Source organism: Miniopterus natalensis, chromosome 8 (genome assembly GCF_054644295.1).
Source record: "Miniopterus natalensis isolate mMinNat1 chromosome 8, mMinNat1.hap1, whole genome shotgun sequence".
NCBI lineage: Eukaryota > Metazoa > Chordata > Mammalia > Chiroptera > Miniopteridae > Miniopterus > Miniopterus natalensis.
Genome location: NC_142088.1, coordinates 57,402,289 through 57,414,878, shown reverse-complemented (window position 1 = coordinate 57,414,878; position 12,590 = coordinate 57,402,289). Strand labels below are relative to the sequence as shown.

The 12,590-nt window shown below is 39.1% G+C and overlaps 1 protein-coding gene across 4 annotated transcripts in view; it reads left to right on the top strand.

Annotated features, from left to right (window-relative positions):
* Window positions 1-12,590, top strand: part of LYPD6B (LY6/PLAUR domain containing 6B) — a 149,632-nt gene that overhangs the window by 53,685 nt on the left and 83,357 nt on the right. Inside the window, exon 1 of one of the 4 annotated variants that reach the window (XM_016205614.2) lies at window positions 10,078-10,152. The exons of the other annotated variants lie outside the window; for them this stretch is intronic. The gene's annotated coding sequence lies outside the window, so the exon portion shown is untranslated. Of the gene's footprint in view, window positions 1-10,077; window positions 10,153-12,590 lie in introns of those variants that run through there. 4 annotated transcript variants of the gene reach the window in all.

Below are 12,590 nucleotides of genomic sequence, written 5' to 3'. Positions count from 1 at the left end.
AACATAGTCTATGATATACATAGTATGATTAAGTTAAACAAACAAAAACTGCAGAGAAAAGACAAAAAGAAAATACATAAAATATTAAAAGTAATATATCGTATAAATAGAATGAACTTTGGAATCTGGAATAATGTATGTTAAGTGCCTAGAAATTAATAGGTTCTTGGGCCATTATCTATAGTCCTTATAATTTTTCATATTTTCCAATGTTTTAAAAGGAGAAAACATTCATACCTTTTTACACATTTCTATTATAATTAAAAGTTAGAAGCGTTGCAAATAGACTGGAACAACAGTTGCTGAAATGTTAGCAGTGTTTGCTTCTAGGTCATTTTCCATTCGGTATAGTTTCTGTGTTTTTTAAAACCAACCAGGCAACAAATAAACAGTTTCTTTAAATAGAAACATCAGGTGATCAGTGTTTTTCTGCCCAGGGCACTATTTTGTTGAACAAGAGAAGAGGGTGTGTAGGAGAAAGCTCAGATGGTATCTGCCATCTGAAAAATCAGCTGGAGAAAATGCAATGCGTCAGTAAAATAGGTTAATGAAAATGTGATTACATTCATATATAACCTTCAAGGCTTGAATCTCCTGGCTAACTTGAGCTTTACCTGTGAAGCTTATAATGAGGGTGGCTTGCAAGGACAGTTCCAGGTGCACTGTTTTCCTGGCGTCATTACTTAAAGAGTCCCCTTTCCCTTCAGAAGTGTCCCAATTTGGAGGATATATTATGCGACATCTCTACTTAAGGGATGTAGAACCCTTAAAAGTTATCACAGGACTCATTAATGCTCTTGGATGGTTTTGCTAAAAGATTTGTATATTAGGATGGAGAATAGGACTTAATCTAATGGGCCAATAGCATTAAAAGGTTAACTCCCAGGTTTAAATTCTGTGATGGAGTTGAGCAAGATAACACTTGGGATGGGAAGATAGAATCTATGGTGAAATTTCCTGTCCTTGCTCGCTGGGCAGTTTAAGTATGGGTTCTCAGTATAGGCCAGGGGAAGCAATATTAAGTGAAATACGTTACAAACCATAAGGCGCTATTCAAATGTAAGGTGCTTTCATTTGTATCACTCCATTTGAGTCTAGCATATCGTCTAATTTTTTAAAATAGATGTGGGAATAGCTAGTAATTGATTGATCTGGGGATAAAATTCATGTCTCCTCATGCTCTTCTATTATAACACATCTGGGAGCCTTTTCCACACTCTCCGGATGGGGCTTTTTCTGACTAGGACAAAGAGTGAGCTTAGGTGGCTTCCTGAAGTAAACCGCATGGGTTAGTTTTTCAAGAAACCTAGTTATCTTCACTATATAAGTATGGAAGGCTCCTGTACCACCTAGGGTATTGAGAAGGTATAGATTTTGCATTGAAAAATCCTTGCCCATTTCCAAGATGGAATAGTAAGTAGTTGGTTGGCTACTGTCAGACATAGGTATGTGCCACTTATCTCAACATTGGAAATTTATTCCTTTCTCTTTCCCTCTGAAAGCCCAATAAAGCAAAGGGAAGTAAAGCTGTGGACAGAACAGTTGAAAGAGCTTCAAGGGGTTGACCTGATACCACTTGAGGCTTTTACTTAGTACTTTACGCACATACCAACTTCTAAATTAAGGATTACAGTATGGAATTTAAGGACTAAAAGAAAAAATAAAGAGCTTATAGCTAATTGCTCTTTCAGCTCTTTCTGAATACACAATCTTTGGAGAAATTCTTATCATTGTAAGTGATGCTTTTATCTCAGTGCCAAATGATATTTCATTTTGATCTATGAATCCAAGTTTTGGATATATATTTATTTTTGAAAAAAATGTTAGCATTTTGTGCTACTAAATTAAGTAACTACTGATAAAGAAAACCTCTAATACAGCTCTTCCCTGCTGTCCTAAAAGACCCTGCATATCTGAGAGAAGGAAGTTGTATCTTAAAGGCTGGTCTCTGTTAAAGCTGGGCTGTCAGCAGTCTGCAAATTAGAACTGTAGGGAATGTTGAAACTTAAAGTTCGTCTTTAACATGAAGAGGCTTCACACATCCCATTCTGTGGGCTAATCTTTAGTGACAGATGCAGAGAAAGGAACCTCAAGTGTTATTAGGAAAACCCAAGTCTTCCATTTTAAGACCTTTTACCTTTCATTTTAGGCATCAACCAGTCATTGCCAGAAATATGTATGAAGGGATTGATCCCAGCTATTTCAAAGGGCCTTCTTTTGTGTCAGATACTTAGAGAATCATGCAATAATGTACTCTGTGGCATATTTATATACACCATAATGAGCACAAATATCAGTGATCCTAATTAATTTTTCCCAAGTTAATGGCAGCATGGACTTGTGGGGGGAAAGAAAAAGTTCATAGAGCTGAGAGGTAATTCTTACTACAATGACTTAAATTAGGTATTACCACTAATTACATAAGTTGTTTAAACTTTTTTTGGCCTCAGTTCTCCCATTTGTAAATGAAGATTCTAATAACTTCTCTACTTATCGTATTGGGATGTTTCTATTGTCAAATGGATGATTAGATGTCAGATCCTTTGAAAAACAGAACCTGATTGTGGTAGAGACTTCTAGCGCTCACCAATACCTAGTTCATCTTCCTGGGAAAATTTCCTGGCTTCCCTTACAATTGGGCAGGTCACGTGACTCTTTCTGCCCGAGGGGTTGTGGTGGAACGTGAGTCATTTCTGGCCAGGCTATTTAATTGCTGGCATGAAACCCTTTAGAGCTCTCTTTCCTTGCTGTGGTGATTGCAAAAGTGTGTTTCTACATTTAAAGTTGTCTGGAATGCTAAGATAACACATGGAAGATAGTTATCTGGGAGAGGTGCCCACCATGTGCTATGAGTCAGCAAGAAATAGAAGTGTACTGTGTCAGATCACTTAGATTGAGGGGTTGTTTGTTTCGGCAGCATGATCTAGCCTATCCAGACTGCTCTAGGTGTAAAGAAGTCATAAAATTATTATTGTGATTAATAGTCAGAACTCTCGCAGATCCCTCCTAGTATTTACTGTTTACTTACTGATGTGCCATTTTTTTGACACCTAATGGATTTAAATATGATTATTTTGACTTTCTTCCCATTCCTCTACTCCCAAGAATCTCTAATGCTCTTTTGAATGAAACCTGAAAGAACAAACTTTTGGCAGTCATAATTACTGGCAGTTACAACATAAATGGAGCTAAGTTTAAAAAGTGCTGTATCTAGCATATAACGGGCACTCAACAAATATTTGTTGACAATAGGAAGAGAAATCAGATGATGTGACTGCTACAGTCATTCCACGTGGCAAACTCTAGTAATCAACCTTCGGTTCTCATCTTACTTGACCTCACAAGCCGGGTTTGACACATTTAATCACTCCTTATTTCTTGAAACCCTTTTTGATCCTTAGCTTCCTGGACATCGGAATCTTCTAGTTTTCCTCCTGCCCTAGTGGCCACACCTCTGTCTCCTTTGCTGGAACCTCTTCTTCCTGATACCTAAATACTACAGTGCCTTAGAGCTCAGTCTTTGTTTATATCTCTTTTATTTGAATCTCTCAGTCATATCTGCTTTCTGTTTTACAATGTGTGATTTCTTTTTAATTTATACATTTTCTTTTATATAGACAGCATTGATACTCTATCCTACATCGCTGATAATTTTCCTCATTTATCATTAGATTTTTACTTTATAGTTTTTCCATATAGACAGTTTACATTTTTGTATAATCAAATATATCAGTTTTTAAAGGCTTTTGGAATTAGTGGGGGGTTTGGGGGATCAGTAAATGTGTGATGTGATAATGCTTAAAATATGAAAGCGATACTATATTAAAGCCACCTTCTGCATAGTAGAGCCATGTTGTTCACCTGTCATTGTTTGGACATTTCCTTTGGGTTATGTAGCTGTATGGTGAAGGGTCATGTCATTCCAATCCATATTCTTGCCAAATTACTCTTGTCACTGTAATAAAAATCTATTGCTATGTAATCTATTGTAATCTACTGCTATTGCTATTGCTATTACTACTATAAAATTTAGTTGCTTAAAGCACTCATCATTATTTATTATCTCTCATGGTTTCTATGGGTCAGGAATTGAGAAGTGTCTTGGCTGTGGCTGGGAGGGTCAGGGTTTCTAATGAGTTATAGTCAGATATGGCCAGGGCTGCAGTCATCTGAAGGCTCACCTGGGGCTGGAATATTTATGTCTGTGGTGACTCACATGGTGGCAAGCTGATCTCTCATATGAGCCTCTTCATGGGACTGCTTGAGTGTTCTCATGACATGGGGCTTGGCTTTCCCCAGAGCAAGTGATCCAAGAGACCAAGGTAGAAACTCCAATGTCTTTTACAACTTAGCCTCAGAAGTCACACATCATCATTTCCACCTAATTTTATTGGTTGCATTATAAACCAGCCCTGCTTCAATGCGTGTGTTGGGGATAGGAGAGGACACTACCAAGGGTTTGGCTACCAGTAGATCATCGGGGGCCATTGTGAGGCTGGCTACCACCGTAACCAAAGAGCGTTAATTGTTTGAGATGTTTTCTTGGATGTGATATACTTTTAAATTTAGAATACAGGGATGCCAACTGATGGGTACTAAGGTTTATCCAAAGCACTGTGACTCTTATAGTCTACTCAAGTAGGAAAGAGATGGATGGGGTTTTGCAGACTGTCTGCCTGATGTTGTACCTCTGGTACACTTTCTGAGGTTAATGTAGTTATTCTTGATTTTCTACTTCTATACCTCTCTGAATCCAAATATTTTGAAGAAAATAAATCATTTAGGGGTAAGAAAATGTTTAAGACAGAGTGAAATAGCTGCAAATATTACTACTTTTTATTTATTGAGCTCCTGCTATGTGCCAGATATATTACCAACCCTTTTCATAAATTACATTTGATTTAGCCCTTCCGTAGCCATTGATGGAAAGTGATTCTCTCCCCATTTTAAATATAACAAAACTGATGCGCATAGTAATTTGTCCAAGGTCTTGCCGCAAGTGGTTGAGCTGAGACTTGAGTCCAGGTCTATCTGTCTTCAAAGCCTATGGTCATTCTGCTACCTCTGACCATATCCAATTGATATAAAACATATGCACATAAAATGTTTGGGCATCAAAAAGCTGAAAAACTGTAGAGTTGTGTGTTATCTGGAAAAATCCATTAAAAGTAAAAGATCCAGGAAAATGTAATCCTAGATACAAAAGCACTGTGAAAATGAAAAGTGCTTTATAAATGTAAGGTGGCAGTGTGATTAATATTTTTCAGCTCAGAGAACTAATTAAATGAATCATGTATAATCCCTGTATTTCTTCTTCAGTCATATTATAGCAGAACACCTGCCCATTAATCCTTACCCTGTTAAAACATAAAGTGCCTATCCAGGCAATACATTGGAATTAATGTGTAATTAAAGAAAATGATCATCCGCTCGGCTGTGAAATAGGGACGGCAATATTTCAAGTTAATATACATTCTAGACCAATACATATTTTAGATTAGGAGATGCTGCTAAAATGTATAATTTAGGAAGATATCAAATCATCAGTTTAAAATTAAAACACAAAGAGCTTTATGTCTGTACAACCATTTTGTTGTAATGTTGATATGGTGTCATATTTGTCTTTGATGTGAAGACATTGTCTTTCTGACAACTAATGTTTAGGAAAATAAGCCTTGGGGATGGGGAAAGCTTTTTTTTTTCTTGTATTTCCCCTCTTTTGACATAATTGTTGGTGGCATTAACACATTAACAGTAAACTCAGATCATGGTCTTGAGATGATATGTAACCCTCATTACAGTGCCTTGGCACTCGGCCCACAGACACCAGCAGCAAGAACCTTGATTTCTTTTTAAAAGGAGTTAGAAGAATGTGATGAAGGTCATGGCCATCAATCTGTTATCACTCCGCTGGATAGGATCTCTTTAAGGAGGAGCATGAGACATATTTTAAAACCTCCAATGAAGGCCCCCAAATGACGACGTTCGTCTTGCCACTTTCTAATGAAAGTGCTCAGTCTCTGAAAGAGAGCTCGCAAGAACCGCACCACAAAATTTATCTAAGAAAATGCTTTCGTTTTCAATGGTCCTAGCTTGAGTCAGCGGATAGTCAGTATATATAATGAGGCAGGTATATGAAAGCAAAAAAATATTTTGCAATTCTCTTTGGTTTCATTAATGTTACATTCTTGTGAGGGGGACAGTACCCATTCTACTTTGGAGGAAAGAAATGGAGACTGAAGCTAAATGTCCCGCTGAGGGCATCGCAAAGTCTGGAGGAGCCTTAACCTCCCAGAATGCACCTCTCTCCTCACTAGCTGTAGCCATGTGGTCTTTGGATATTCTGCCCTTTGTTTTATTTTTAAAAATATTTTAGAAAAGAAACATGCACTTCTAATTTGAGTCCTCCAACATGGGATTTAGTTTTGTGAAATTTTATCTGATGTCTAGGTGCATGCATATTTATATTTATATAATTAAAATTCTAATGTATGTTCAAATATCTGTCCAAATACCCATTTCATTTATCATTATCATTATAATTAAGTATATCTATATATATATTCTGCTATAAAGCCCTACAACTATTTTATGGTGTAGCATCAAAATCCATGAAGTTGATGTAGCCTGTTTTAATTATTCTCTTATTATTGGACATCGAAGTTGTTTCTAAAATTTCCTCTGCTATAGCTGATAATGTAATAAACTTCTTCATAAAAATAGCCCTTTTATTTCCTAAGGTTTTTTTTTAGCTAAATTTTTCACTAGTAGACTTACAGGGTCATTGTCACTTTTGTTGTGTATATGATTATCTTCATGGGTTAGCTTCCTTGATAGGTGGTGATCTTTCTTCTTTTTTATATTGTTAGTTTTTGAGAATCCAGTCTGCACCCAGGAGTTCATATAGTACTGATGTGCCTGATCAGTTTGATGGTTGTATCAATAATGGTCCCATTGGTTCAGATGAAGAGAATCCAGGTCAGGGCTTCCCACAGAAGTGTGTGCAGGATGAGAGAAGCAGCAGCAGACTACAAGAATGGAAAGCCACGGCCAGCCCTGAGCTGAGAAGGAAGCAGTGTTTCATGAGTGGTCATGGCCAGCCCTAGACTGGAGGAACCAGGGGAGAAAACAGCGTTTCGTGAGCACTTAGCGCCACTGTGGAGGAAGCGGTGCCTGCTGGGGCTGGGGCTGTAGAGAGATCCAGCTCCACCAGGGATGCTGAGCTGAAGCATGTGGGGGTGGGATGGAACACCTCCTCCCTTCCTTCAGCCTCCTGATGACGCTCTGTCGGTCAGACCCAACCAGAAGTCAGCTGGCTCATGAACCTGGGTGATAGGTCTATGGGGGTCACCCTCCCAGGGTACAGGGCAGGGCACACAATTGATCCTGGGCTGGTGGAGATGGGAATGCAAATGACAAAAAGACTGGCACTGTGATGATGGGAAATTGGTTCAAGGACAGTACAGTCCTATTTTGTAGAATCTCACGTTTGGATCACATTTCACATCTCTCTGAACTGTAGTCTCTGAGAAAGGCCTTCCATATTGCATATCCTTTGTTATGAAACCAGTTTGAGAGTGCAGGGGACTCAGAAAGAGCACTCAGCACTGACAAGTCCCATGTCCGCTGGGCCCTGAGTTCGCTCCTTGGCAGCCTTTACAGCTATATGTCAGCTCTGGTTTTTTCTTCACGCTCTCTGTTCCACATCTCCTCCAGCTCCTAAACTCACCACTCAAGGTTTTGATCCAAGTACTTTTCTAGTTTCAAGGACATTCTAAGGGCAGACTGTATGAGAACCTGGTAACAGACAGCATTCCACAGGGCAGTTTCTCACACTGGGAGCGAAGGGCCTCTGAGCAGGTGTGGACATCGTGGGATGGTGAGTCTTCTATAAGAATTTTAAAATGTTACTTTCATTTGGAGGAGAATAAGAATTTAGTCGACTCATATTCTGGAGCTTTGGGTAACTGTCTTATTATAGCTGAGCACTGCAACATGATTTCAGTGTCTGCATCTGCATTCTGATTTGTGTTCAAGTTAGTGTAAGCAAATCCAGTTTAATGTGGAGCGTGCTTAAGAAAAATCTGGGAAGAATTAATTTGGTGCCTAAGCACTATTCACATTTAAAGACCAAATGCCCCTGGGGCAGGCTGAGGAAGGCAGGTTTCACAGTGGTTCCAGCAGGGAAACTAGTGGGAGAAACCAGTCATTGCAGAGAACATGGAAGCCCATGCCCATCTCTAAAGGCCACAGCAGTCAGCGACCAGTACCACATGCATCCTCATTTGGGCAACAGTGTGGTTTCAGCAGAACACCATCTGTCTTGTTATATAATGTTATTAATCTGAATGCTAATGGGTGTGTATAGTTTGGGTTATATTATTTATACATGTGCTTTGGTCTGTATAGATTACAGGTGATATATCTAAAAGATGTTGTACCTGATTTTAAATTGGTGGTTTTCTAAGGAACACATTAAAAACAACAAAGTTAACACTGGGGAATGGGAGGGAACATTTTTCTTTAAAAAAAAAGTCTTTTTATGTGTAATTCAGTTGGATAATTACTGTGTGGAGTTAAGAACATCAGGCTGGTAATCCTGGCCTCTGTGAACTGATTAAGGGAAGATGGAAGGGAAGGAATTTTTAAAATCTCTTTTAGTTCTAAAAACACTTGAATCCTTAACCCAAGAATTCATGAGGTTTTAGATGATTTAGTAGCACATTTTTAGGAAATATTCACGTTATTAGCCAACAGGATCCCACTGACTCATTTGCTCCCTGTTTTTCAGGACCCTTTCCCATGGGATTCAAGGGTGGTTCTACCTATTTCTGCCAGAACCAAGTAGCATAGTGAAATCTAGTAAATATTTGCTCACTGGCTTTCTGAAGCATTTATTAGAGAATGTTTCTTCCTTTTAATTCCTTACTGTGCTACCCCTTCAATAATGTGATCTTAATGCAATACTTCTTGGAAGATCCCAATAATTTCTCCTTTTTGGAGCTGGGAAAAACGACCCTGTTCTGATCAGTGATAATTTTTCCTTGGGTATTGTTTTCTCTGTGCAAATAACAGGTAGCTCATATCAACACTCAAGGTAGTTACATGCACGTGGGAAAACTGTGGTGTGTTTGGTATTAAATGCACGGGTCTGTTCTTCAGGCAGGGGTTATAAAACACATTATGTAACTGGGTATCATGATACTGGGAACACGTGTACATGCTGGGGAGGTCCTTGATTCTCAACTACGCAACACCTTTAGTCCTTAGCAACCACTTCTAATGCTTCTAAAGTCGTGGGAACAGGGTGGTTATCAGCTATTGGCACCACTGACCAATTCTTCTAATGGAGTTCATCAGAGGGAGAGATAATCCAAATAATAGATAGTTCATAAATAATTTGTCGCTGGTGCTGAAATGTGTTCTGCAGTTTCTCCTGTGCCAATTGACGTTTCTACCGTTTGCTTTAGGGTTGTGTACGAAGAGCCCGCATTCCACAAGTTAGCATCCCACTGACAGCGCTGCCCCTCCCCAGCTCTCTTCCTACCTCCTGCTCCCCATAGCAACCCCACCACCCACGTTATTATGAAAAGTGGTGAAGGAAGGTTCACAGGAAGCTTCTTTGGGTAATTTTCCCGGTGGCCGACCCCAGTAATCAAGAAGACCTAGACTCAGTGACTAGGTTGAAAGGAAGCCTTTGAAAAAGGAAGGGCTTGGCTGTGGCTTTTATTTTCCTAAGAAGAAAGTGGATGTGGGTTGATGAGGTCAAACTGCCTCTAACAGAAAAATTCCAGGAGGAAATTGGGCTTCCCCAACCAAACATAAATCATCCCCATCACTTACTGTCCTCCACCCCAGACCTCTGGATTGGCAAAGCCCAGGAACTCAAACACACCCTCACCTGCCAGTCCACGCGGCGACTGTACCAATCACCACTCTCCACCCCAGTTTGCTGAGGTGAAACAACGCCCAGCCCCAACAAAGCCCTCCACCAGCGAAACCAGGCCTGGCCCACGAGTTAGGAGAAGTAGATGACTCCCAACACAGCAGAAAGTTTGGCTGCGCTCCACCTCCTCCTCCAGGCCTTCGCATTGCTCAGAGCGCCTCCTCCCTCAGGGAAGCCGGTCTGCCTCCAGGGATCAGGGAGCCCAGGTAGGAATCACATTCTGCCAGGAAACATCAAATTGGCTAATCTCTCCCCCTGCCCTGCTCCTTGCCTGGATTATAGCTGGGGAGGGGCAGGTCTAGGGTGGGAGGGGAAATGGTGAGTTGTGGTGTAGTCCAGGTGGATTAGGGCCAGGATGACATTTCCTCCCGCTGAGAGTGAAGTGAATCAGTATCATAACCCTTTTCTAAACCACACAGCACCTTAGGGAACTTTAACTCTAATGGGCCTTGCTCTTTTTTTCTTATTGAGATGTAATTGACATGTAACATTATATTAGTTTCAGGTGCACAACAGCATGATTTGATAGTTGTATAAATTGTGAAATGATCACCATAGTAAGTCTTGTTAACATACATCACCACGCAGTTACAGTTCTTTTCCTTGTGATAAGAACTTTTAAGATTAACTCTCTTAGCAACTTTAAAATATACAATACAGTATTAACTGTAGTCACAAGGCTGTACATTACATCCCCATGACTTACTTGTTTTATAACTGGAAGTTTGTACTTTTTGATCCACTCACCTCTTTTGCCCAGCCCCCAAACCCCACCTCTGGCAACCACCAATCTGTTCTCTGTATCTATGAGTGTGGATGTTTTGTTTGTTTGGGTTTTTAGATCCCACATATAAGTGAGATCATATCGTATTTGTCTTTCTCTCTCTGACTTATTTCACTTAGAACAACACCCAAAAGGTCCATCCATGTTGCCAATGGCAAGATTTTCTCCTTTTTATGGCTGAATACTATTCCATTGTGTGTATGTATGTGTGTATACATACATATACACATTTCCTTTATCCATTTGTCCACCTGACACTAACTTGCTTTCACTTCTTGACTATTGTAAATAATGCTGCAATAACATGGGAAGGCATATACCTTTTCAAGTTAGTGTTTTTGTTTCCTTTGGATAAATATACAGAAGTGAATTGCTGGATCACACTATAATCCTATTTTTACCCTCTCCTCAAGTACATGCTATTGTTGCCTAATATTTAGTTCTGACCTTTTGTCATCACAAGGCACACTTTAGGCTTATTATTTTACAGAAACAGTTTAAAATATCTGTATACAGTCACCTACCTATTTATCAAGTTTTTTCCTCACCATTTCTTGCATGTCAGATATTCCTTTAGGTTTATTTTCTTTCTTCCTAAATTACATTCTTTAGACATTTCTTTAGTGAAGTTCTGTTGATAGTAAACTCTCCATTTTTTGTTTATAAGAGTGTATTTATTTTATACTCATTCTTTAAAAATAGCTTCATTGGATGTTCTAATATTTAATAGTTGATTTCTTCTCGCATTAGATAACTTTTGTCTTCTGACTTCACTTGTCACTGTTGCCGGTCTAACTGTTGGTCTCTTTTGTGGCTACTTTTATAATGTCATTGCTTTGGGTAGTCTGCAGTATCACATCAATGTGTCTATATATGGAATACTTTTTATTTGTTCTGCTCAGTATACAGTGTGTTTTCTACATCTTTGGATTGGTGTCTTTCATTAGTCTTGAAACTGTCTCTTCTCCTGTCTCACATCTCTCCTAGGATTTCCATGGGACTTATCTTCAACTTTCTTATTCTCTGCTCTATGTGTCTTAATATACTTTTAATATTTTTGTCTTTTTATCTTTGCTGCATTTTGATCACTTTTTTTCAGAACTCTTATGAGGTGAGTGATTCTGTCTTCCACTATGTAAATCTTAGGCTTAACCTATCCGTTGACTTTATAATCTCAATGATTTTATGTTGTCCCCCCCCCCCAAATATTCTCATAGGCTACTTTGTAAATCTTTCTAGTTATTTTCTGAAGTCTCTTTTTATTTCATTTATTTTCCATATTTTATTACATGAAATATTTCATATGTAGTATTATATAGCTGAGAATGCTAAATATTTGAACATTGAGGGTCTAATTCATTGTTTATTTTTTTCTGGCAACTCTCATTTATGCTGCTTTGTTTCCTTGTGTTTTGAGGAATTTTTTTTTGGAGCTTATATATTTGATTACATTTAATTTATAGCAATATTAAAGTCTTTCATTGATAGCTTTCCTCCAGAGAAGATTTGCAGTTCTTGTGTCTGGAGCTTGGGGCAGGACTGACCTGGGACTGCATTAGCAACCCTCGCGGCTCTCAGCTTGTCGCACCAGCCTCAGGTTCACCTGCCTCACCAAGGTCTGAACGGCATCTGCTTCCAGGGCAGCCTGACTTGCGTATATGCTAGCCACTTAGCCTTTTGATTTTGTCTTACGCTTCTTTGCGCTCCCTTCCCCCTTCCTCCATTTCTTCTCCCCCCCGCCCCCCGTTCCTCCTCCTTCTTATCTCTCTCTCTCTGTATATACATGCACTCCTTTGAAATATTTTTCTACTTTTTTGGTGCTCAAAATGCATTATAAAGTTTGTTTATTCTATTTATCCA